Below are 24,103 nucleotides of genomic sequence, written 5' to 3'. Positions count from 1 at the left end.
ACATACTTCTTATGTTGGGGGCTCCAGAGCTGAATGCAGCACTCTAGGTGGGAGTAGCTCTTACAAAACAGCTAGAAAACCCTAAGCAACCTAGACAGATTCCATTGTCCCAGAAATTGTTAGCTTTGTATGGAATTCAGACATTATTCAACTGACCTATCTCAAGTCTATAATCATTCTTTTTTAACAGAGCCAGATAAGAAAAAATAATTTAGAATCATTAAACATGACTTTTATATCACATTTTTTTAGGCAGTTAGGGCTTTAGAGTGTGATACTTCAGTGAAACAGAGACTTGTGTAATATGCTTCTGTATCAAGAGATTAAAAAGTCAATAATATTGAAGCGACTGTTCAAATGGTTTATAAAGCAGAGTTTAATTACTATATGGAAAAGTATGAAATGCTTTAGTGTACTAAGATTTGAGATATTTATAAAATTGAATTTATGGAAAATCAATTAAGTAGAATCTGATTTAACGAAGGGGCTGACGATTATTGATATTCAAGCTGAGTTTCTGTCAATGTTAGAAACTTGTTTTAATACCGATTTTGGCACACATTATTCTTTGTATTTATGTAGTAAAATAACTTTCTTAAATCATTTCATACCACAATGTCTCTTTTAGCTGCTTTAGTCAGCCATGATTCAGAGTGAATAACTAAGTGCCTTATTTTTTTAGAACTTATTCTCTTCCTAGTAACTGGGATGAAATATTAATTCTTTTGGAGACTGAAAATCCACTCAGTGCATTTAAAATCCTGGAAGCTTTAGGTTCTTAGACCACTGGAGGTCAAACAGAATTTAAAGATAGCACAACCAAGTATTTTAAAATTTTTAATTTGAATTGAAAATCATAAAATATTTTCCTAGAAACGTGCTTTTGTTCACCCCCCACCCCCCACCCCCCAACACTGGATGATAGGTTTAATTTAATATAAAAATGCTACCTTGTTTCTCCTGCTTTTGTTGCTTCAGCCCTGAAAGATTTTATACAACACAGTACCATATTTCTTTAATTGCAGAGATTTTAATTGTAACAAACTTGTGTCTGCCAAGAATGATCCAGCTGAAGTGTGTTTCTTTGTAACTGGGTGGTATCAGTACATGCAACCTTAGGTTGATGGGATTCATTTTGTCTGTCTCTAGCAAACTACTAACTAGTCTACTACCTGTGTAGCAGTCAACGGGAAGAGCTGAGAATTTAAGGCCCCTGAGTCAGTGAATACAGAGAGCAAATGGCATATCCTGACTGTGCCTTATCTTAGCCTAAAATAAATACTTGAGTAATTTTTTTTCTGTGGCTATTTATCTGTATACATAAGCAATAGGAGGAGTCTAACTGACAAACTGAGCATGGGCACCTCAATTGTATATTCCATGTAGAATATTCCCCAACTTTTTAGGGAATTATGAAAATTTATATTTATCCTATTTAATTGTTGCATTTTTCATCTGGAAATTTCTGAAGAAACAAATAGCACTTTCCCACCACTTTTTTAGTTCAAAAATCTCAGGTTATCTTTTAAATCTGCTTTTTCTCAGTTAAGAAAATATCATCACATCTCAGTGATAAATTTAATTCTTAAGTTTTCTGTGTTTTAATAATGAGTGAGAAAATTCTCTCATTATAGAGCATTCAGGGAAAAGATTAAATCCCCTAAAAAAAATGATGTGAGAAAGAAATTACTCTTTGGGGACACTCTCCATCAGCCACATATAAAGAAACAATGTTACTCTGCCAAGAAAGTCTTGGTGTCACCATCCACAAAAGAAAATGTTGATGAAAGGACTAAGGATTACTTTTATGGTGTTGACTATTAATTATGTATGATATGAACGTGGGAGGAGGATCACATGAAAGGGTATCAGTATTGTCTCATGAATGCCATCAGTTACTCCAGAGAACAATTCTAGAAAAATTATATTGAAGTACTTGCAAAGCCACATCTTTGAACCTAATAACCTATGACTAAAGTGGAGGTAGTGACACTTCCATGGCACATCAATTAGACCATAATCTATTTGCTATTATATTCATGCTATCAGACACAGTAAAGAAAAGGCCGCTAAACATTTTACAGCACAGTTTTAGCCAATATAAAATGGTAAGGAAAATAATTACTTTGATCCTAATAAGCATAAAAAATAATTCTGTTAGAACAGAAGGAGTTATTCTCAGCAAAAAAAATGAAATCATGACAGTTTTATGCTGCATACAATTTATCATTAGTACCACTAGGAACTTCGCTGGTTCACATACATTCTAAATCAACTTTAACAAATAACATGTAAACTCTAAATACAATGATATTTTATTTTATTCCTTGTTAACAATTGTGCATGTAAAAAGGCAGGTACTTCACAGTTAAAATACATACCTTGTAAATCATTGCTTCATTATATCACTATAGGGGAGTCCCAGTAAAGGATTATGCATCCAAATAGGTAGAATCTAGGACTAGGAATCATTTGGTCCCTATGCAGTTGGTGACTTAGACATCCTAGTGGGAATCAGAGCAGTCACATGTTAAGCAGCAAGCAGAAAAGCATCTACACCTAAGCAAGAAGGTAAGGCACACAGCATGGAATATCCTACATTTAATATTCACATTCTTCACTTTGGGCTGCAAAAATACATTTTTGCTGCCTTGGCACCCAGAACACAGGCTTTTTAAAGAGGGCTGGTTTCAGGATTAGGAACTACAGGATTTGGATTACACAACTACAGGAATTTCAGGATTAGGATTAGAGTTCAGTGATTAAGTTTTAATGATCTAGATTCTATCAGACAGCATGATCTTTGAAGCTGTCAAATTTGAATTTAAGAGTTCTAAGTGTCATTTATGACTGGGTTTATTAGTAGTTAATAGAGTAATGGTAGGAAAAGAGATGGAGAGATCCACAAAACAGAGTTAAAGAAGTGGTCAATGGAGCTTTCTTTGGTGGTGACCCAGTAGCAAAGATTAAAAGAATTTCCAGCTAGGGAAGATTATTTAGAGTTTAGACTAGTCTACAGATCTGAGGTGAGACTGGAAAGGCTGACAGGTTGCAACGGTTGTGATATTTTGTAGCCTACCAGACCAGCATTAGGACTGAAATCAGGAACAGGATTTGACCAAACAGACATCAACAGGAACCACTGCAGTACCATAAGGGTTGAGTCTTACGGTGGGTGGGCAGTTAAAAAAAAAAATATAAAAAAAAAAAAAAATCAGGCAACCAAGTTTGTCTTAAACCTGAGTAGAAACAAATAAATCAGAGTTAGGTCTAGGCCTAACCCACCAGGGACCAATGGAGATTTATATGGAGTGAGTCTAGTAAGAATTGCTTAACTGTAGTTACAGTAAGAGTTAGTGTGGTTATGAACAATGAACGCTGGCACCAGGTTTGGCCCATGAGCCAGCAGGGGCTGATAGATCTAAATTATGTTTGTTCTGATAGCTACAGATACATTTGAGACTAAGAGCAAGAATCCACTAGTATGGAGTCTGGGGAATCTCTCATCAGTGCTTGGACTTCAGCTGTCACTACAGCATTATTGGAAGACTTGATGGAGGATACTGAGCTAGTGTTAGGACCTGAGCCCTTAAAGAAATGCTGGGCAAGGTTTACTGCTGTTTTCAAATTCCCAGATCGTTGGGTAACATCCAGAATAAAAAAAAAATCTAAAATTGATTAGTCATTTATTGGCGTGGATACTGCAGACTTTGAGTATGTTCATGTTTTTATTGAGTTTTCTTTGAATGGCAATTAATTATCAGTTTTATATACAGTCTAAGGGAAATATTATTTAAATTGAATAAAATCATATACAATTTAGTGAAAACCTACTACCGAAATATTCAGCTCATCTTTATAAGATATTAATTTAGAAAGTGTATTAAAATACAGCATACAGAAGTTGAAATAATTTTCATAAACAGGGAGAAACATCTGTTGTTTGTTCCTTGTCTTTACTGGTTTTATAAATTGGTGATCCTCTGGCTAGTTTTCTTAGGAGGGTTATAACTGTTATGCCCTTATTATGATGATAAACTCAAAGAAGAACAAAATGAAGTAATACATCTTTGGTGCATCCTTTGGTAATACCAACTATTGTAAAGCCTCAGAAATTAATTGTTTTAAGGTATACTCATTTCAATGACATTTACCTTCCGTACCCATGTGTTTATCAGCTCCTTTACCCACATTTATTACAAGATGAACGCATATTTTCAATGGATTTTTTCTTTATAGAAAAAACTAAATCTTTTACTAATTTTCTGATGTCAGTTGGGAAGGAGAAAATTGCAGAGAGTACTAAAATTCAAAATCATTCAGTACCAAGGGAAAAAAAATCCATCAGCCTTCGCTGTCATAGACTGAACTCCAAACAGCAAGCACTGAAATAATCCCCACCAGTAACTATTAAATTGGTTCTTCAGTGTGCCAGAAGCAGAGGAAATAAGGGGGGGAGGCATAGGGAGGAGAGGAAAAATGTGGAAAGGAACACCTTTTCGTGATAGTAATCCACAAATCAAACTTCTAGGCCTTCTCTTCCAATTAATATTGTGAGGTTTCAAAGGCCATAGGCTAGTTCTGATCATGATTTAATTATACCAACGTCTTCACTGGCAGACAAAAAGATGGATTGGTAAAGATAGATGACAACTTCTTTAATTATGCTCCAGAGAGATCTTGGACTGAAATAAACATTGACCTAAATGTTAATTGACTCAGTTGCCTGAATTTCTAAGAAAGCAGAATTTGGAGTTCTGAAAACAGATCTAATGAAAATGTAACACAAGGTATGTGATCCTTCTATTTCTTTTCAGCCTTACATAACTTCAGCTGGACACAGCTTTTCATTTAGCACATCACTATATTGTCAGATGGCACACTCAGGCTCTGTCCTTGTAGTTTTGGTGATAAGGAGATGAAGGTGAAATAAGCATAGAAGTCAATGCCTTAGAAAGCATGGTCTACCCAGAGTTCTTTGTAGTCTTGCTGATATTACCCTGTCAATTACAGTTTTATTGTCCAAAAAAGTAGAGATGTTCATGTGGTTATCGGAGGGATGCATAGAGCAGTCCAGTACATGGTATTTTACATACACTGTATGGCTGAGGCAGGAATGTTATCTTAACATTTAGCTGAAATCTCATTTAGTGCTGCATACAATGAGAAATGTCTGCAAAAATAAATCACTCAAATATGCCATGATACTGCTAATATGAATTTTTGTGATATTACTGTAAAATTTAAAAGAAGTTTGGGATTGAAAGGTGTTCCCTTCAGCTTAAGTTTGAAATGCGATAAGTGTAAATGGTTCTGCACTGCAGGTGATCAGTTTTGTCTCATTCAAAGCTCACAATTCCATAACTGCTGATGTAGTACATGTATTTGACATCCTTAATGATTACTCGGAGGAAGCCACTGCTGTTGAGTTGAATAGTGAGCTCAAAGGAAGTAGCTCAACAGGAGGGGGTCTGTTTTTGTTTAACAATTAGGTCAAATACTTCTCAGTAGGATTCCTGTCTTTCAGTGTTTCCACTAGAGATTAATATTTCAGAGGTAATTATCTGAACCCCTTTTATAGGGAGGGATGGAAAATGGGCACCCTAAATTAGAATTAATCTGATTTTTAGAAGAAGATTAATTCTACTTTACAGGCACATTTCCAAACCAACTGCAGAGGGGATCTAGACAACTAATAGCCCAAACAGTCAGATAAAACCTGTGTTAAGTGTTCAGGGCAGCTTATAAGAACACCAGACTCTGTAGACTTCCAGATCAACAGTGAAAAAGATGCCTCCACTTGTTCAGATTTATAGAACTATCTATGTAAGACATGATGTTAATTATTTTCTACTAAGCATAAGGACAAATATGAATAAATATGAACAAAGCTCTGAAGGTGCAAGACACAACTACAGACAGTAGACCTTGTTCCACAGCTCTGCAAATAAACAAATGTGCTAGAATCTGGCTTGATATAATAGAGCCTTAAAAATACAGCAACATGATCTCACCAGCCTTATGTTTTAGCAAAACTAGAAATTAAATAAACAGAACTGGAGGGAAGAGTCCAGAATTTGCATCTGCTAAACTACAAGACATTCCTGTTACCAAAGGCAGACTTCTAGTACATCACAGAGGTTTGTATCTGAGCTAATTTGTGGCATATGAAGGCACAGACCCCAAGTGAGATTCCCCTATTACATACATAAGTGCTGGTTATATACAATCACTTATCCACCCAAGTTCTGCCCCAGAATGTGCCTACCTGCAGCAAAACACCTTAACAACCAGTTGACATTCCACCAAGTTGTTTACTCCCTCTATGCTCATCTGAGAAAGTCTCTTCTTCCCCAGTACTTAAGGTGTGGGAGGCATTGGGCACACCCCTCATTACAGATAGGTGGGGCATAATCACTGCAACCTGGCATCCAGGCAACGAAGACAGACTTCTCTAGGAAAGGGCCCTTATGCTAATTGTCTATATGCCTTTTGTTGTTAGCATTTATAAAGTGGAACTTCTGTGGTAATATTAATCTCATCCTCAAGCAAACTTCTAAAATAAGGCATTTGCTACCCTGGCAGACTACCATCGTCTGATTTTGTCAGATGTCTATACTTCACGGATGAAGTGAATAGCAGTCAGAGATAATAGAAGACAAATACATCAATATAAAAAGTCCTTTTAATTTATCTGTTGATTTCTTTCAAGATGTCTACTTATATGTACAATATAATTAAACATATAAACAAGCACTTCTGTGTTCTGTGGGAAATTACTGGCAAGACTGAGACAATAAACTCCACTAATTCTGTGAAATTTCTTACAACCTTGAATTCACTCTTTAAAAGTGAGTTTGGGTCTCATCTTCATAAATGAGAAATTAATGGAATTTTATGTATGTGAAAGAACTTTTTCTCATTATTTCTCATTGTTATAGCTAACAGTTTGTTCACAGAACACAGTGTTAGCTTTCACATAAACACAGTGTTGTATAGTAAAGGCGAAAATCCAAGGAATTTCCTTGCAGTAGGAGATAAGACAAATTCAGGCCACAAGTGATAAAAGCCACAAGTTTCACAAGTGAAACAATACCACAAGTTTCTGCTGATTCAATACAGATCTGAATTTCATTTTTTTTTCTACCACAGCTATCCATTATTTAGCGCTGGCTCATGCCTATTTGGTATTTACTATTCAGGAACAGGCATTTGCTTCTTGACAATTTTGAGGTGAAGGGTAAGTAGATAAACAGGCAAAGGTTAGAGAATGGGCAACAGATGTATTGAGATCTACTATTAAACTTTTAATATTAGTATTTTGAATAATGTTAATTCCTTTGTAGGCAGGACACTGCAAGAATAGGTCTATGAGTGATGTTTAATGAGAAACAGGTATGAATCTCACAGATAAGACCTGGAAGTCATACCATGCAAATAAGCTATGTATGAGAGGACAGTGAAATAATGACTATGGGGAAAACTGACAAATGAACTGTATGGATGAGTACTGGGAGTGAGAATGTATAAGAAAATTAAGAGGAGGATAATGTAGGAAGAACAACATTATTTATAGTTCTGAAGATAAATACATTTTTATGTAAAGATGTTAAAAATCCATGGGGTATTCTCACACTGTGGTAATGATACCACATAAAGTCACACCAAGTGTAGACAGAGAACTTCATAATTTTTTTCATGTTTTTTAGGAGAAAAAAGATGTATGTACTAAGAAAAATGTATGTACTTAAGATGCTGTACCACAAAAGCAGTTTTATCTTCCTGATCTTTTCTGTCTTTTTCATTAACAATACATCAAAACATGTCATTCACACTAGGACTGCTCCCAAAAGACAGCATGAATGAAATTTCATCAGTTTTGCCTCCCTTCTTGCACAGTTGTCTAACACTGCAATAGCAGACTTGGCATCCCCAGCCCAACCCACTGGCATTGCTGCTGATGGCTGCCAGCTGCCTAACAAGCCATGGGCACACACACTGGCACCTCACTTTCTGTCTGAAGCCATTCGCTCCACAGGGCTTTCAGGAACTCAACAGGGAAGAGAAGCTGCCAGGAGGTACCTTCCTTCAGTGCAAGCCACCAAATTCAAAGTCCTCCCAAGTCTCTGAAGAGGCAAAAGCCATAACAGAAGTCAAATTGCCTCTCCCATCTCCACTGTATCATCCCCAACTCTTTTCTTCTGCTTTCAGCACTGGATGTGATCATCTGCAAAACAGATTATTAATCCTTTGCAGGTTCTTAAAGGGCAAGATATGCTGTTTGTACTGAGGGGTGTTCCACATTTCATGAAGATAAATTGGCCTATCTATGAAGTAGAAGAGAACTTCTTGAAACATGGGCTCACTGAATGGCTGAAGTGGTAAGGGATCCCTGGATATCATCTGGTCCAACACCCTGCTCAGAGCAGGTGCAGTTAGAGCTGTTTGGTGTTATGGGGGGGTGAATCCTGCAGCCCAGGAGGCAAGTATGCATTAGTTCCGCATCTGCAGGTCCAAGCAGGAGTGAGGCTGAACATGTATCCCCAGCAGGCACACACGAATGCACACATCTAACACATATACATATATATATATGGATGGCACACAGATAACACATACAGACACAGTCCACACTCATTTAGATACATACAGCACCAACAGCTTCATCCTGTTCCCTCTCTAGCTGAGCAGGATGGTCATCTGTTAGTGGGAAATACATATATGCATATATTCAAGGTAAATTCCTCCAGCAGATGGGCTCAGACATACAGTTAGCTGCCCCTGGATCTTTTGTTCCTTCAGGTGCCTTACCCCTAGGGACACTTCCACACAGAGACATACACAGTCACACTACTTTCTGGAAGCTGGCAGGGACACCTTGGATGTCCACTAGCCAACTGCTCCATCGTCTCACACTTAGAGACACACCTGACTTCCAGGTTACTTCACCTACTTGCCAACTAGTCCAGCTTTGTATTTGCTAGTGATCACATACTCACTTGTATACCCACACTCACTCCAGTCATTGGCACAACCATCATTAGGGCCTCTGACCCCTGGACCCACTCCAGAGGCTGTTGCACGGTTTCATTCACACCAGTGTCTCCAGTCGCTGGCACTATAGACTCTCCTGTACACACATATACACAGAGGAAAGAGGTTTCCCCCCAATTGTTTCTCCCCAAGTCACCTATATTCATACCTTTCTGTACTTTTGCTTCTACCCCTAAATATCCCATAATAAGTCTTGTACAAACCCCAAAATGGTCTTTCCCTGCATCCTGTCAGCAACCCCCCTTAGTCCAAAAGTCCAAGTCTAGTGTTGACTCATCTTGATGGGTTTATGCCTGGACACTCTGGCTGAGGTTCTGTTGGGAAACCCCTGGGAGGCTGCAGACATGGTTTCCCTTCTTCTGAGTCCTTAGTCTTAGTTCCTGCTTGCCATTGTACTCCTATGCTTCTCTGGGCTTGTTCAGATGGACCTTGGATGACCTGATCACTCTTCTGTGATGGCCTTGGGGTAGTTGGGGCAAGGCACCATTTGGGTTTCCCCACCTGCCTTTGGGCCTCTGTGGGCCTCTGTGGGCTCAGGTAAGCTTTTAAAACAAAACCTACTGTTGCCCAAGACTGTGTCTGGTTGGTCTCTGAACATCTCCAAGGATGGAGATCCCATAACCTCCCTGGGCAACCTGTTTTGGAGTTTGACCGCCTTCACAGAAAATAGTCTCATTCTTACATTTTTAACAGAATTTTCTGTCTTTCAGTCAGTGCCCTTTGCCTCTTGTCCTTCACTGGACATCACTAAGCGTAGTCTGGCTCCAACTTCTTTATGCCCCCCAATCAGATATTCATACATATTAATAAGATCCCTCTCAAGCCTTCCCTTCTCCAGGCTGAACAGTCCCAGCTCTGTCCACCTTTCCTCATATGTCAGATGCTTCAGTCCCTTCTTCATCTTTGAGGCCCTTTGAAGGACTCACTCCAGTATGTCCATGTCTCTCATGGACTGGGGAACCCAGAACTGGATGCAGCTCTCCAGATGTCTCTTACTGTTGCTGGGAAGATAGGAAGGATCATTTTCTTTGACTTGTTGACAATGCCTTTGAGGTGATGAGAGGTGGTAGAAACTCTTTTGTAAGAGGAGTTATAAAGGCAACCTAAAACTAGTTTGTGAGGAAAGTGATATCATGTGCATAAACATCCCTTAAGATATACCCTCCATGATGTCACACATCATATGTGATGAGTACTCCAGTAAAGGGAATCTCTGTCACTTTAAATAGCATGGGTAGAAAATGCAGATCCTCACAGTGACTGAGCCAACTGGATTGTTTTTACATGGCACTTAGCATTCTTGGCAGATTCTTAGCTGTTACTCCCCTCTAGCTATGACTGCACACCGGCAGGTATCAGATCTTAATTCCCAAGAATGATGTACGGAAGAAATTCTATAGTCTTTTATCCAAATACACCAGTTTGTTTGTGGCAACATAGTACAGAATGACATTTTTATTTGTTTATTATATTACAGGTTATGATTTTTCTTTTGCCTGAATTCATTCCATAGCACACACTTCATCTGCACCCTCTTAGACAAACCCTGAGAGATGCTGAGTTTGTGATGAGCAAGTGGCCTCCAAAATTCCCCAAACTGACCCTATTCATTACCTCTGAGCTTTGATACACTAATTACTTGCCTATTTAATTCCATGCTATTCCTTGTATGTACAAAGGTGTAATTGCATTATTGAACCACTTGGAATGTAATGTTTTACTTTAAGAGAAATGAACTACAGTATTGTAGCTCTCTTCAAAGCATTACAGATCTTTTTATAGGAAAGAAATGTTATTTACTATGCCACAATATCTTAACTCTAATTTTGGAACATGAGTTTGAAATACTCATCTATTGCTGTGACATGTAAACCCTCCATATGGCTTACAGATCTTAATCATATTCTATTTATCTATAGTACATTTTGAGCTAAGAATTAAGATATACATATATAATTTAATATATCTACATGTGTGTATATATATATAATGACAGTACATAAGAATTCCGCAAACATATGTTCTTCTTTTCCTAATGTACAGTTTTCCCTGCAAAATTTGCTACCACAAAACTGTAGCGCATATGATTTCTGAAAAAAGACTAGAGCTCAGGTAAGTATAAAACTCTGCTTAGCTGAGCAAACAGCAAAAAGTAAGAGGAGGAGAAATTATAAACATCACTGATTTTTAAAGATCTTACAGAATCAGAACAGTTACCTTTATGATTAATGGAGTTATGCATCAGTTTATTTGTCTGCCTGATATAAACACAAATAAGGTTTGGCACACAGTCATATTCTTTTGACTCATCATTATATTTTTTTTTTAATTATTTGTGTAGTATATTATTTTTTACCTAAATCATAAGCAATGGTTTAACATAGATGTTATAAAAAAGAATAAAGAAAAAAAAGGGACAGAGCAACATTATGTATATCACAGTATACATATATATTTCATCATCTGCTGAAAATTATGATCAATACAAGTGGATTCAGAACAAAGACCAGTATAACTGTATAAGATATTTCAAAATTACCAGGAATACACAGCTGTAGGAGAAATGGCAGTGAAGCAGTACATTCAGCATGGCTGAGCGACCAAGTCTGATAATAGTTATAGTACTTTTTATGTAAAAGATGCTGTGAATGACACGTAAGTCTAGCTTCCTTCTAATTACAAGAAGGAAGCAATTCATATTTTTGACAAGTACTTTCAAGTGGAAAAAATAATGGAAAAGAACAAGCTTAGAATGACTGTTGATGAGTTCAGTTTAACGGTAAGAGAGAAGGACGAGTGAAATAAACAAAATGATACAGAAGAAAGGAGGATATATGGCATAATCATAATAAACTTAGAATAGCCTTATGTACAATTTGTAGGAGTAATACCATGATTGGTAGTAGAATAAAAAAAAAGAATAAAACAATTCACCATCTGTTGAAACACTATAGTGTCGCAATGTTTTGCGGCCATCCCTGCAGAGTGTGCTACAAACACTGGACAGCAAATTCTGGTACATATGAATCTGTTTGCAGAAAATGGGTGGCTTCTGTCTGAAATATGTTTTGACTATACACCGGAGTTTGTCAGTTTTAAAATCATAAATATGGGATCCTTCCACTCCAATAAATCATAGTATGTGTCTTTCTAAAAAAATCCTTGTAGACAATCTTACAAATGCATTCTAATACATCATAGTTTATCTTAAAAAGAGCATCAAAACCTTTGCCATTTGTTTTAACAGTGTCCCTAGAGAAATTAAAACAACGAAACCAAATATTTCTTTTTTTCTCTTTCATTTTAGATTGTAGCTTAAAGGAAAAATCCCTGCCTACCTACTCATTTGCAGAGACAGGGTTTTTTTCAGTGTAGTGCCCTGTAATTAATAGGTTCAAAACTAATCAGAGACATGAAAGACTTTAATGACAAGTAAAATAGAAAGGAGAATGAAGGGAACAATAATCATCCTTAAATGGGTTTATATTAATTTCAAAAGAAAGTTTTAATAGATGGATTAGCTTAATTTATAAAGATGTGATCATTGTTGCACTTTTTGGGTCTAATTTAAAGAAATGAGTCTTGGAAACATACCTGTTAATCAACTCTGTTAGGCATTTATGAGTAATGTTACTTGTCTGTCTCTAAAGACTACATTTAGAAAGTGAGTTTCTGCTCTTCATTTAAACCATTGAGGCACCATGTTAGCTGAAGCTCTCTAATTGCTCATGTTTTAGGGTTTGTGACGCTAAATGACAAATGGGAACCATGCAATGCAATGAAGCAAAGATGAGAGTAGCTGCCAAATTTGTGACAACATGATTATGCATATACCGCTCTTGCTTATCGATCCTGAAATAATTTCAGTAACATCTGGCAGTGAAGTGGACTAGATTTATCAATTTATTCTATTGGAGAAATTTGCTACATTCAGTGACATACATAGCTATTAATATTTATTTTCAACATTTTTAAAAATCAATTTTCTCTTAATAATTCTAGCTACGGTTCACTGATTTATATTGTTTTGTAGTTCTTTGCTTCTATGCTGACACTTAAAGGGGACAGACTTCCCACTTTTTCAAGTTGAATACCACTTATTCTTGTGAGTATCTCAATATTTGGCATTTGAATCTATTGATAGTAAATCTTTGTTATTCAGAACATGGCATTGTTTATTTTGGGCCATATTTGCACCTACATTGTGTATGACTTACTGTGATAACTTGCAAGACTAAAGGCAAGTCTGTCTGGCCCTAAACAAATGGTTCTAAAGTTCTACTAATGAGTGGACTTACCGGCAATAATCTAAAATGCAAATTATTTTCTGTTCTTTATATAAGTAAGATTTTCAAAGCACTATAGGGAACAGCAGCTTGGCAGAAGATTCTGTTTGCTAGAATTACACTAACAAAATAATTACTTGAACAAAAGAATGGGCTCATTTGTTGAGAAAATGAGAAAAATGGCCAATACTTTACCTCTATACTGACTCATGGATGGGTGGCAAATGCCCTGCAGGGGTGTTTGCAGCTATGGAAGCAGAACAACGGGAAGCACAGGGATTAACCCATCTGGGGCTGCCACACTGTGGCAAGATATAGCTGCCCAGGTAGAGAACTTTGTTGTAAAAGTACATCATGTACTCACGTATCCAAGACTTGGGCCACTGAATAACATCAAAACAACCATCAGGTGGATCAGGCTATTAAGGCTGAAGGGGCTCAGGTGGATATGGATTGGCAACATAAGCGCAAATTATTTATAGCTTGATGGGCCCATGACACCTCAAGCTTTCAAGGAAGAGATGCAGCATATAGATAGACTTATAACTGAGGCATGGGCTTGACATAAACACACAGATATGGATGCTATCACACAGGTGATTCATGAATATGAAGTAGGCACTGCAATTAAGCAAGCCAAGTTAAAGCCTCTTTTGTATGGAGGATGATGGCTAAAATATAGATATGTGGAGGCCAGGGAGACTGACAATATCACACCCCCACAAAGCTGCCAAGGCAAGCACCATGTGCTTACAATGGTGGAAGCAACAACTGGGTGGCTGGAAACACCCCATGTTCCATGCCACTTCCTGGAACACTGTCCTGGGCCTTGAAGAACAAGTCTTATGGGGGTGTGGCACCCCAGAAAGAATGGAGTCAGGCAATGGGACTCACTTCCGAAACAACCTCATAGACACCTATGAGCATGGTACTGAGTGAGTGTATCACATCCCCTATCACGCACCAGCTTCTGGAAAAATCAAATGATACAATAGACTGTCAAAGACTTCATGGAGAGAAATGGGTGGTAGGACCTTCAAACATTGGGATATACATTTAGAAAAAGCCACCTTGTTAGTCTACATGAGAGCATATGTCAGCTGAGCCAGCCCTGAAAATCTAAACTTTTATGTTCTGGAGAACGGGATAAAGCCCCTGTAGTGCACATAAAAAAATATGCTGGGGAAAAGAGTCTGGGTTATTCCTGCCTCAGGCAAAGGCAAACCCATCGTGGTATTGCTTTTGCCCAAGGACCTGGGTACACTTGGTGGTGGATGGGAAAGTCCAATGTGTACCTCAAGGGGATTTGATTTTTGGGTGAGAATATCAATGAATTGAAGTGTATGACATTAACTGCTACACAACACTGTATGTTAACACTTGTATTGCGGCTATATGCCCAGCTCCACACTGGGTGCCTTGCAACATCCATCTCCACCACTCCAGATTTAGGGATCTGAAACTGACTCCCTTCTGATTGACATGTTAATGAAGAGTGAACTTTAATGAGACTGGAGAAGCATAGCAGTGATGGAATCAGAACTGGCTTCAACTTGCAACAATCCACCACTTTGTACCATCTTTCCTGCCCTGAAAGACTGTTATGACCAATGGAGCCCAAAGTCACGGACTAAATGAACTCAACAGACTTTTTTAAGGATGGTCCATAAACTAAGGGAATGATACCTGTGTGTTTATATCAAAGGACAGGACAGGTGATGGTGTATGGGAAAATGTGGCATGACATAAATGATATGGAATAAGGGGTGGATACTGTCCTGGTTTTGCCTGGGATAGAGTTAATTTTCTTCTTAGTAGATGGTACAGTGCTGTGTTTTGGATTTAAGATGAGAATAATGTTGATAACACACTGATATTTGGTTGTTGCCAAGTAGCGCTTACTCTAAGTCAAGGGCTTTTCAGTTTCTCATGCTTTGCCATTAAGCAGGCGCACAAGAAGCTGGAAAGGAGCAGAACCTGGACAGCTGACCTGAACTAGCCAAAGGGCTATTCCGTACTGTAGAATGTCATGCTCAGTATATACACTGTGGGGAGTTGGCTGGGGGCCACTGGTTGCTGCTTGGGGACTGGCTGGGCATCGGTCAGTGGGTGGTGAGCAATTGTATTGTGCATCACTTGGGTTTTTTCTTTTCCTTTGTGTTTTTTTTTTCCTCTCATTCCCCCTCATTTTTGTTACAATTATTGTTGTACTGGGTTTGCAAGGGTTTAGTAGCAGGGGAGCTACAGTGAGGGTTTCTGTGAGAAGCTGCCAGAAGCTTCCCCTGTGTCTGATGGAGCCAATGCCAGCTGGCTCAAAGATGGACTCCACTGGCCAAGACTGAGCCTATCAGCAATGGCAGTAATGCCTATGTGATAACATATTTAAGAAGGGAAAAAACCCTGCACAACAAATTGCAACTGGAAAGAGGAGTGAGAATATGTGAGCAAAACAACTCTGAAGACGTCAAGGTCAGCAAAGGCGGAGGACAAGGTGCTCCAGATGCTGGAGCAGAGATTCCCCTGCAGCCCATGGTAAAGACCATGGTAAGGCAGGCTGTCCCCCTGCAGCCCAAGGAGGTCCACGGTGGAGCAGATATCCACTTGCAGCCTGTGAAGAACCCCACACCGGAGCAGGTGGATGTGCTCAAAGGAGGATTTGACCCCACGGGAAGCCCACACTGGAGCAGGCTCCTGCCAGGACCTGTCAACCACTGGAGAGAGAAGCCCATGCTGGAACAGATTTGCTGGTAGGACTTGTAACACCATGGGGGACCCATATTGGAACAGTTCATGAAGAACTGTAGCTTGTGGGATGGACTTACATTTAAGAAGTTCATGGAAGACTGTCTCCAGTGGGAGGGCCCCCACTCTGCTACAGGGGCAGAGTGTGAGGACCCTCCCTCTGAGGGGGAAGGAGCAGCAGAGACAGTGTGTGATGAACTGATCACAGCCTCATTCCCCATCCCCCTGCACCGCTTGGGGGGAGAAGGCAGAGAAATCAGGAGTGAAGTTGAGCCCAGGAAGAAGGGAGAGGTGGGGGGAAGGTGTTTTTAAGTTTTGGTTTTATTTCTTGTTATCCTACTGTGATTTGAATGCTGTTGTGGTTTAACCCCAGCTGGCAACTAAGCCCCACAGCTGCTTGCTTATCCCCCTGTGGCAATGTATTTGGAAGGATATCAAAATGGCCTATCAAAAGTCACTCTTGCTTTAGCAGCTTGACATGACTAAAGGCGTTGCCTGCTCAGCAAGGCCACAAGGTTATAAGAAGGACACCGAGAACAAAGAAAACAGGTTCTTTGGCAGAGCAAGCAGAAAAACAGGAACCAAGCTGAGAGCTGATCACCACAAGAATGTCAACAACTCTAAAAATGGGACTGAGTGCTTGTATGCTTTTAACCAATCAGTATCTGTATGATGGCGTGCACACAGTGTGTGAACAGTGTATGTAACCAATAGAGTTAAGATGTGATGCGTGGACAGATATGAAAATTGTATGTAAGTTTGCAGTAAACTTAAGTAAAGGGTCTTCAACTATGATCATATTGATATGTCATTGAGTCCATTATTTTGCTCCTGCATCCCCTAAAGTGGGATGGGGAGAGAATTGAAAGGGTAAAAGTGTGAAAACTCATAGGCTGAGATAAAGTTTAATAGGTAAAACGAAAGCTGTGTGTGTAAGCAAAGCAAAACAAGGAATTCATTCACTACTTCCCATCAGCAGACAGGTGTTCAGCCATCACCAGTAAATCAGGGCTCCATCATGCGTAATGGTTACTTGGACAGAAAAACTCTGTAATGTTGAATGTCCTTCTCCTTCCTTCTTTTTCCCCCAGCTTATATACTCAGCATGACATTTGGTGGCATGGAATATCCCTTTGGCTAGTTCATGTCACCATTCCTGGCCATGTCCCCTTCTCATTTCCCGTGCCCCTCCAGCCCTTTCCTGGCAGGGCCTGAGAAACAGAAAAGTCCCTGACTTAGTATGAACATTCCCAGGCAACAACCAAACCTATCCATGTGCTACCAACATTGTTCTCATACCAAATCCAAAACACAGCACTGCACCAGCTACTAAGAAGAAAATAAACTCTATCCCAGCTGAAACCAGGACAAATGGTAATAAATGAAATTAAAGTTCCCCAAGTCAAGTCTGTTTTGCCTGTGACAGTAACTGTTGAGTGATCTCTCCCTCCCTTGACCTTTGAGCTTTTTGTTATTTTTTTTCTCCTCTGTACAGCTGAGGATGGGAATGATAGAGTGGCTTTGGTGGGCTCCTGGTGTCCAGCCAGGGTAAAACCACCACAATCGTTACTGTTATTTTTATTATTATTACTTCATTTCCATTATTAAACTGTTATTGCAACCCACAGGTTTAACATTTTTCTATTTCTCCTTCCCATCCCACCAGGGAGGTTGTTGGGGAGTGAGTAAGCAGCTGCACGGTAATTTTAGATGCTGGCTGGGGTTAAACCAAGACATCATTTTAGTAACGTGGACAAACCAATACTTTTGGGTATCTTGTATTTTACATATTCTCAGGAAAAATCAAGGGAGAGATTGCTGAGATTTTTCATTCCTGGAAAAAAAAATAATTATCAGCTACTTTGTTTTAATATCTGAAGTGACAATCAAAAGGCAAAATACTGTAAATAAGAAGTCCAACTATACCTCATATTTTATATTACCTTAGAGACACTATCCAACTTGCCCACACTGCAACCCATCTCTACTCCATTCTGTCATTTCAGTAATTATCACTGCATACAAATTTAATAATGCAGAATAAGAGGCCTTTTCTCCAAGGAATTTTTATAAGGACACCATAGGTATCATATGGAAATTAGAAGGTTTTTTAGAAACTAGGCAGGATGTAGTGGTGGATTCCACCTCAGTGTAACGTGCTTAGCTGTGTCTTTCTACTGTATCATATGGTAGAGGAATATATACTGCAGTCAACTCTTTCTCCTTTCTTCCTCTTGTTAATTCATGTCTGCATGGGCAAATGAGATAGTATTCATAGAGCAAATGGCAATTTTCAATACAAATTCCCCTGACATGGATATAGACAGAAATGTTAACGACTGAACACCTCATTTTCTCCCTTTATTTTTCTGAGAAATTGTGTTATAGTAATGTTATGGGCAGGGCTGTAACTAGAGCTCATACAATCATGCTTTTATCTGTTAGATGGTATTTGGGATAACTCAGCCCCTTACTGTGAAAAGGCCTATCACAGCATCTGTGCATCCTTAGAGTAGCATATGCTGTCAGTGACCTGAGCTAGAGAGCAAAAATAGCTCCAGTGAAACTCCTTTACACTAGTACTTACCCCCTTCTCCATTTTCAGAGCAAAGTGACCCATCTCTCCAATATGAATGATTCAGTCCTATCTTGCCATCTACCCTTTTGATGCTTGCCTTTGTGCCTCAGTGTTTTATGGTTTTCTAAGACATTTCTAAGTCAGAAAAGCTGCAATATGGGGTGAATATAGCAGGGCAAGAAGCAGGCTATATAGGGCTATGCTATCGTACTGTTCCCCTCGGGTTCACACAACCAGTGGTATAAGACAGCATTGCTCTACAGAAACATCAGCTATGAGTAAATGCAACAGGCCAGGGAGACTTTTCTACCCCTGGAGCCAGCTGTACCATGGCTCTGCTTGTGTCCATACAGCTGCCCAATAGGTTGGCTGAACTCTGCCAAAGGCAGACTGGTTGGTATGGTCGCTTGTTCAACCATGTCCTCTGTGGCAAGAGATGGCTGTTGGCTTGGGCCAAAACAGAGCTCCAGATCTTGCTGAATGTCCAACAGCCCTAGACTCAGCAGCACCTCTAGGCCCTGTTTAGTTTGCTTGTGGGGCCATGGTGAATATGTCCTGCTATGAGTAAACACATCTGAATAATCACTTACTGCAGCATTAATCATCTGATTAAGAGAGCAGCCCCCAGTATTGATTTTTTGGGGTCTTTTCATCTGCTTCAAACTGGGCTGTAAATGTTATGCTTATGCAATTCCAGCAAAATATCTAAGACATAGGAGTTCAGTATACTCATCCCTCAAAATGAATTCAGGAAAATCATCCAAGCAGGATTCTTACTTTTTCTGAAGAATAATACCATTGGTGTTAGGCATCACATTCTTTACTCTAAAATTCTGTACCAGAAGTATAGATGTACCTGGGCTGAGTTATGGGTAATACCTCCTTACAAGATATTTGTACTTCCAAAAATTAAAAATCAACATTTCTGTAAAAATTCAGGTTCTATTCCAGATGATGACAGGCTTGCAGTAAGTGGAACTTCATAATCATCTCCTTATGCTGCCTGGGTAATACAGCTATTACCCTGATTTGATATGTGTCAAAATATCCCTGTAGTCTCTCTCATGCTGGTTAAAACACCTCAGATGACAAAGATGCCTTAGGTCTTCAACAGTGCAAGTGAAGAATATTAAGTGAGCATCACGTCAGCTTAATATATGCCATTTTTTATAAACTTACAATATGTCATCACAGTTAAAATCTAGTGCTGCTTAAACTCATTTAATGAAAATGGTAACAACAATAACTTGGATGTACATAAGGTTTTAAAATGTAAAAATGTTCAAAATATGTTACAGTCAATATTTTTAGGAGCCACTTTTCCCAAGATGAGTGTTAGACCATTGACTAGGGTTTTGCTTTTCACTTGCAACATTAGCACCAATTCCTTTAGGAAAGGAAAAGAACAATATTTACTGTGAATAGATTATATTGGTTTTGAATATCAGAGCAGGTCAAATTCAAGAATTTTCGAAACAAGTCAAGTCTGAGGTCAAAAACATAGAAAATCAGTCATTAAATTTCAATGAGTGCGACAAAGAGCCAATGTTTTCATAAATTGAAACAATAGGCTTGGGTTTGGTTTTTTTTTTCTTTTTCCTCATGGGATTTTTTTTTAAACTGGTTTTGGGGATTTCTGAAAACAAGAATAAACAGCACTTTTATTAGTGCATCTTGTCCTATACATGCAAAGTTATCTTTAGATATCTCTTCATTGTAGGCTTCAGAAGTGATTTAACTTTCCAGAACTCATTGAATATGATAGATTGAGACAATGATATTATGGCCTAACAGCTGGACTCTCTGCATGAAACAATTACTGCCAGTGAGGAAAGATGTGAGCAATTGGGTACAAGCCTAATGGAGACAGAAGGAAACATTTTCAACCCAGAGGTAATAATAAAGGGATATGATTTAATTATTTCTAAACTGAGTAAAGCCAATAAATCTTCTAAATCTAAACTAGACTTGATTAAAAATGAACTACCAAGCAAAAAAAAAAAAAAAAAAAATTAAATGTTGAGGTTTTGATTCAAAGTTTTTCCAGAGAGAAGATGCTTCATATTAAAATGAATGCCAAAAGCATTTGGAATTCATTTTCATTATCGTTCAAATCCATGCCATTCTTCCCCATCAAGAAGTGAAGTTTTATGTTCTCTCCTGGTGCAAAGAGAAAAATCTGTTTTGAATTTCTATCATCCCTTTTACCCCAGTAAAAAATATGGCTAAAATAATGAAAGACTCAGAAAATCTCAATGTACTATTTAATCATGTTGTCAGAATTTTTGCACATACATCCTCATGACCAATTTCTCACACTCTTGCAGAGTGGATTAGGACAGCTAATCCTATAAAAAACTTAACCCTTTCTTGATACCAAGAACAAAATATTCCCAGGAATTTAAATAATGAGGTGCAGGGCCTTATTGCTGATTCAGGCTGCTTTTTAAGATGATGCGTTACATGATTTATGAAAGATAATATTCCAACAAAAATATTCCAAACCAATAATATTATTAATAGTATTAATTCTCTCCTTTACATCATTAATATTAAAAAAATCATGTAGTGATAACATTAGAAAGGTAGTGGAATTGGTAGCGGACTAGAAAATTTTGAGATCAAAAAGAAAGTTATTGAAAGAGTTGTCCTGCATAGTTTCTTTGATATTGTATAAAACTGATTTGCTGCAAAATTTTTGATGCAAGGATCAATTCATCTTGTGAGATGGAAGTTACAGTAGCTTTTGTATGTTTTTACTGTTTGGTGATAAAAAGGGAGAAGTTAAAAGCCCAGGAAAATTGGAAAGAGATTTATAATAATCAACCTTATAACATAACTATTTATAATAAAATGAAAGTGACCTTTGGATTTGCAATCGACAAGCAAAATGCTTTTTGCCTCTTGGATGAGTAGTGGGCCTTAGAAGCCAGAAAACATTTTGTGGTTCTTCAGACATCAGACTTTAAGCAGCACCAGCACACTGCATTTCCTAGATTGTGTAACACTGATCTGTTCAGTAAGGTATTTGTCTAGAAAAACTGTAGAGTTTTTCTAAGGCAGATGAAACTATCACTTAATGCAAACAAATTTTACTAAAAAGATTTAACTAAAGTTAAAATAGGAATGAAAACCTTTAAAATTATTATACCTTTCTGGACAGATGTAATAAAAATGAAGCCAAAGAAATTTCAGTCCAGATTACTTTCCTCACAGGAGTTTAATTTTCTGGGAAATGCCACTCCTAGTCTTTGGAATGGAACTGTTCTATCTGTTAGAAGTCTTTTTAACTATGGCATTTTTAACCTACTAAAAGCCAGCTAAATTCTTTTCTCTTTATCTGAGTGATGAGATGAAATACAGCCTGAGCAGGCCTTTGGATCACACCAGCTGGGAGGGAGCGGTCACTACGCTGTAGGGCAGGGCTGTCCTTTGGAGGGACCTCTCAGCAAGCTGCAGGAGTGGGCCAGCAGGAATAACATGAAGTTCACCAAAGGCAATCACAAAGTCTTGCATCTGGGAAGAAATGAGCCCAAGCTACCAATACAGCCTGGGGTCTGCCTACCCAAGAAGCAGCACTGCTGAGGAGACCCTAGGGCTTCTAGTGGACAGTAAGCTCCACTGGAGCCGCCAGTGAGCCCTGGCACCAGGGATGGCCAACAGCATCCTGGGATGCATTATGAGACTGTAAAGCTAAAGAAAGTGATGAGACCACACCATTTTTAGGCCCTCAGTAGAAACATTTACCAACTGGCAAGATACCAGTAAAGGGTGGCTAAGGTACTAACATATAGTGTGTATGAGTAGAGGCTGGGTGAGCTGGGTTTGTTCTGCAGAAGAGAAGACTAAGGGTGGATCTGTCTCATGTTTCACTACCTAAAGGTAGGTTATACAGCAGGTGGGGCCAGACTCCTCCCAGAGGTGCAGAGTGAAACGACAAGGTACTGGTCACAAGTTGCAGCAAGTGAAATTGCAGCTGGGTATAAGGAAGGGATTCTCCATGAAAGTGGTGAAGCCCTGGAGCAGAGAGGCTGTGGTGTGTCTATCCCTGAATTCTGTCAAAAGTTGGTTTACATAAGTAGCTCAGTAGCACCTCTTCTTAAATCTTTCTTCCTGATCCAAAGGGATAAGGACTTCTGAAACACACACAAAAACCCCACACCACTTTGTAGAAGGAATGGAAGAACTTTGTACCTGTCTTTTTTTGCTTTTGTGTGTACCTCTGCTCGGTAGTCCATTCAGTCTTACTTAGTTCAATACAACCAACAGACATTCATGGAGCTGGTAAAAATTATCATTTCCCTGCCACAAAACTCACAGAAGCTTGCAGTATCAGAATTAGTGCTATTAATGCATTTTAAAAGATGCAAAAAAAGAGGAAACTCTGAAAAAAATTAAATGATAATATGCCAAAAAAAATTCTGAAATACACATTATAGAAAAACCCTGCTCAGTTGCCAGAAGTTCCTGGCTTTATCTGGACATATGGTAACTAATCAACTGTCAAGGAAAGCAGGGATGGAAAAAACAGAAAAGTACTGACAGTTCTGTACATACTAAGTAATGCTAAGTACTGAAATTCAAAACAGATTATCTTATAATTTTTAGGGTTTTCTTTTAGTATATAATATGTTTCCTTCTTTGCAATGTTTCATACACTTAGTTTTTATGCTCTAGATAGAAGAAAAAAAAATTGGTCCCTGAAAAAAAAAAAAAGAAGTGCCTTTAAATAGAAAATCAGGAGCCAAATATACATAACATAGAGCATTAGGCACTTTTATAAACAAAGCGATAGGGGTTAAATTTGGTATTGGTATTTGGTATAAGAGAGTCTATTTTGAAGCCAGTATAGAATCATGGCTATCATCAATAGTGTTTGCAAGCTGGAGATGCAAAGCTATTGCTTCTTTGTTTGCAGCATTTCACACATTTTTGTATAAACTGCAATATGAGTAACAAATTTTTTTGGATGACTATGAGAGATATTTAAAAGAATAATCAAATTTTCTTGAAGTGAGGAAAGATATTGTGGGTGTTTGCATGGCTACCACTGGTGAGTGGCCTGGACAGCAGTTCATGCAAAGATTAGACTGTGGGGATCAAACCATGTGTGGATTGAATACAGAGAACTGTCTGGAGGGTGTTTGACCCAGGCTGGCCTTCTAAAGTGGAAGATGACCAGTAGAAGGATTAAAGGGTAACCAGGGAACTTCAAAGAGATTGAAACAAAGGTGTCAGCTGGAAAAGAACTAGAAAAGAAGCACAGAAAATTGTAACAGGAGGAGAGACCTTGGAGTGGAAAGAGCAGCAGCCAAAGCCTTGTGTGGCACTGCCAGGGGTTGCCCCGTGTGTTGCCACCTTCCCATAGGGCCACCGCAAGCCACCTGTGCAGAGCTGGGAGAGCGGGCATGGGGAGCACATACAGGGACCCATGCCTTACTGT

The sequence above is a fragment of the Falco peregrinus genome, chromosome 7 (genome assembly GCF_023634155.1).
Source record: "Falco peregrinus isolate bFalPer1 chromosome 7, bFalPer1.pri, whole genome shotgun sequence".
NCBI classification, from domain to species: Eukaryota; Metazoa; Chordata; class Aves; order Falconiformes; family Falconidae; genus Falco; species Falco peregrinus.
This window is presented reverse-complemented; position numbering follows the sequence as displayed.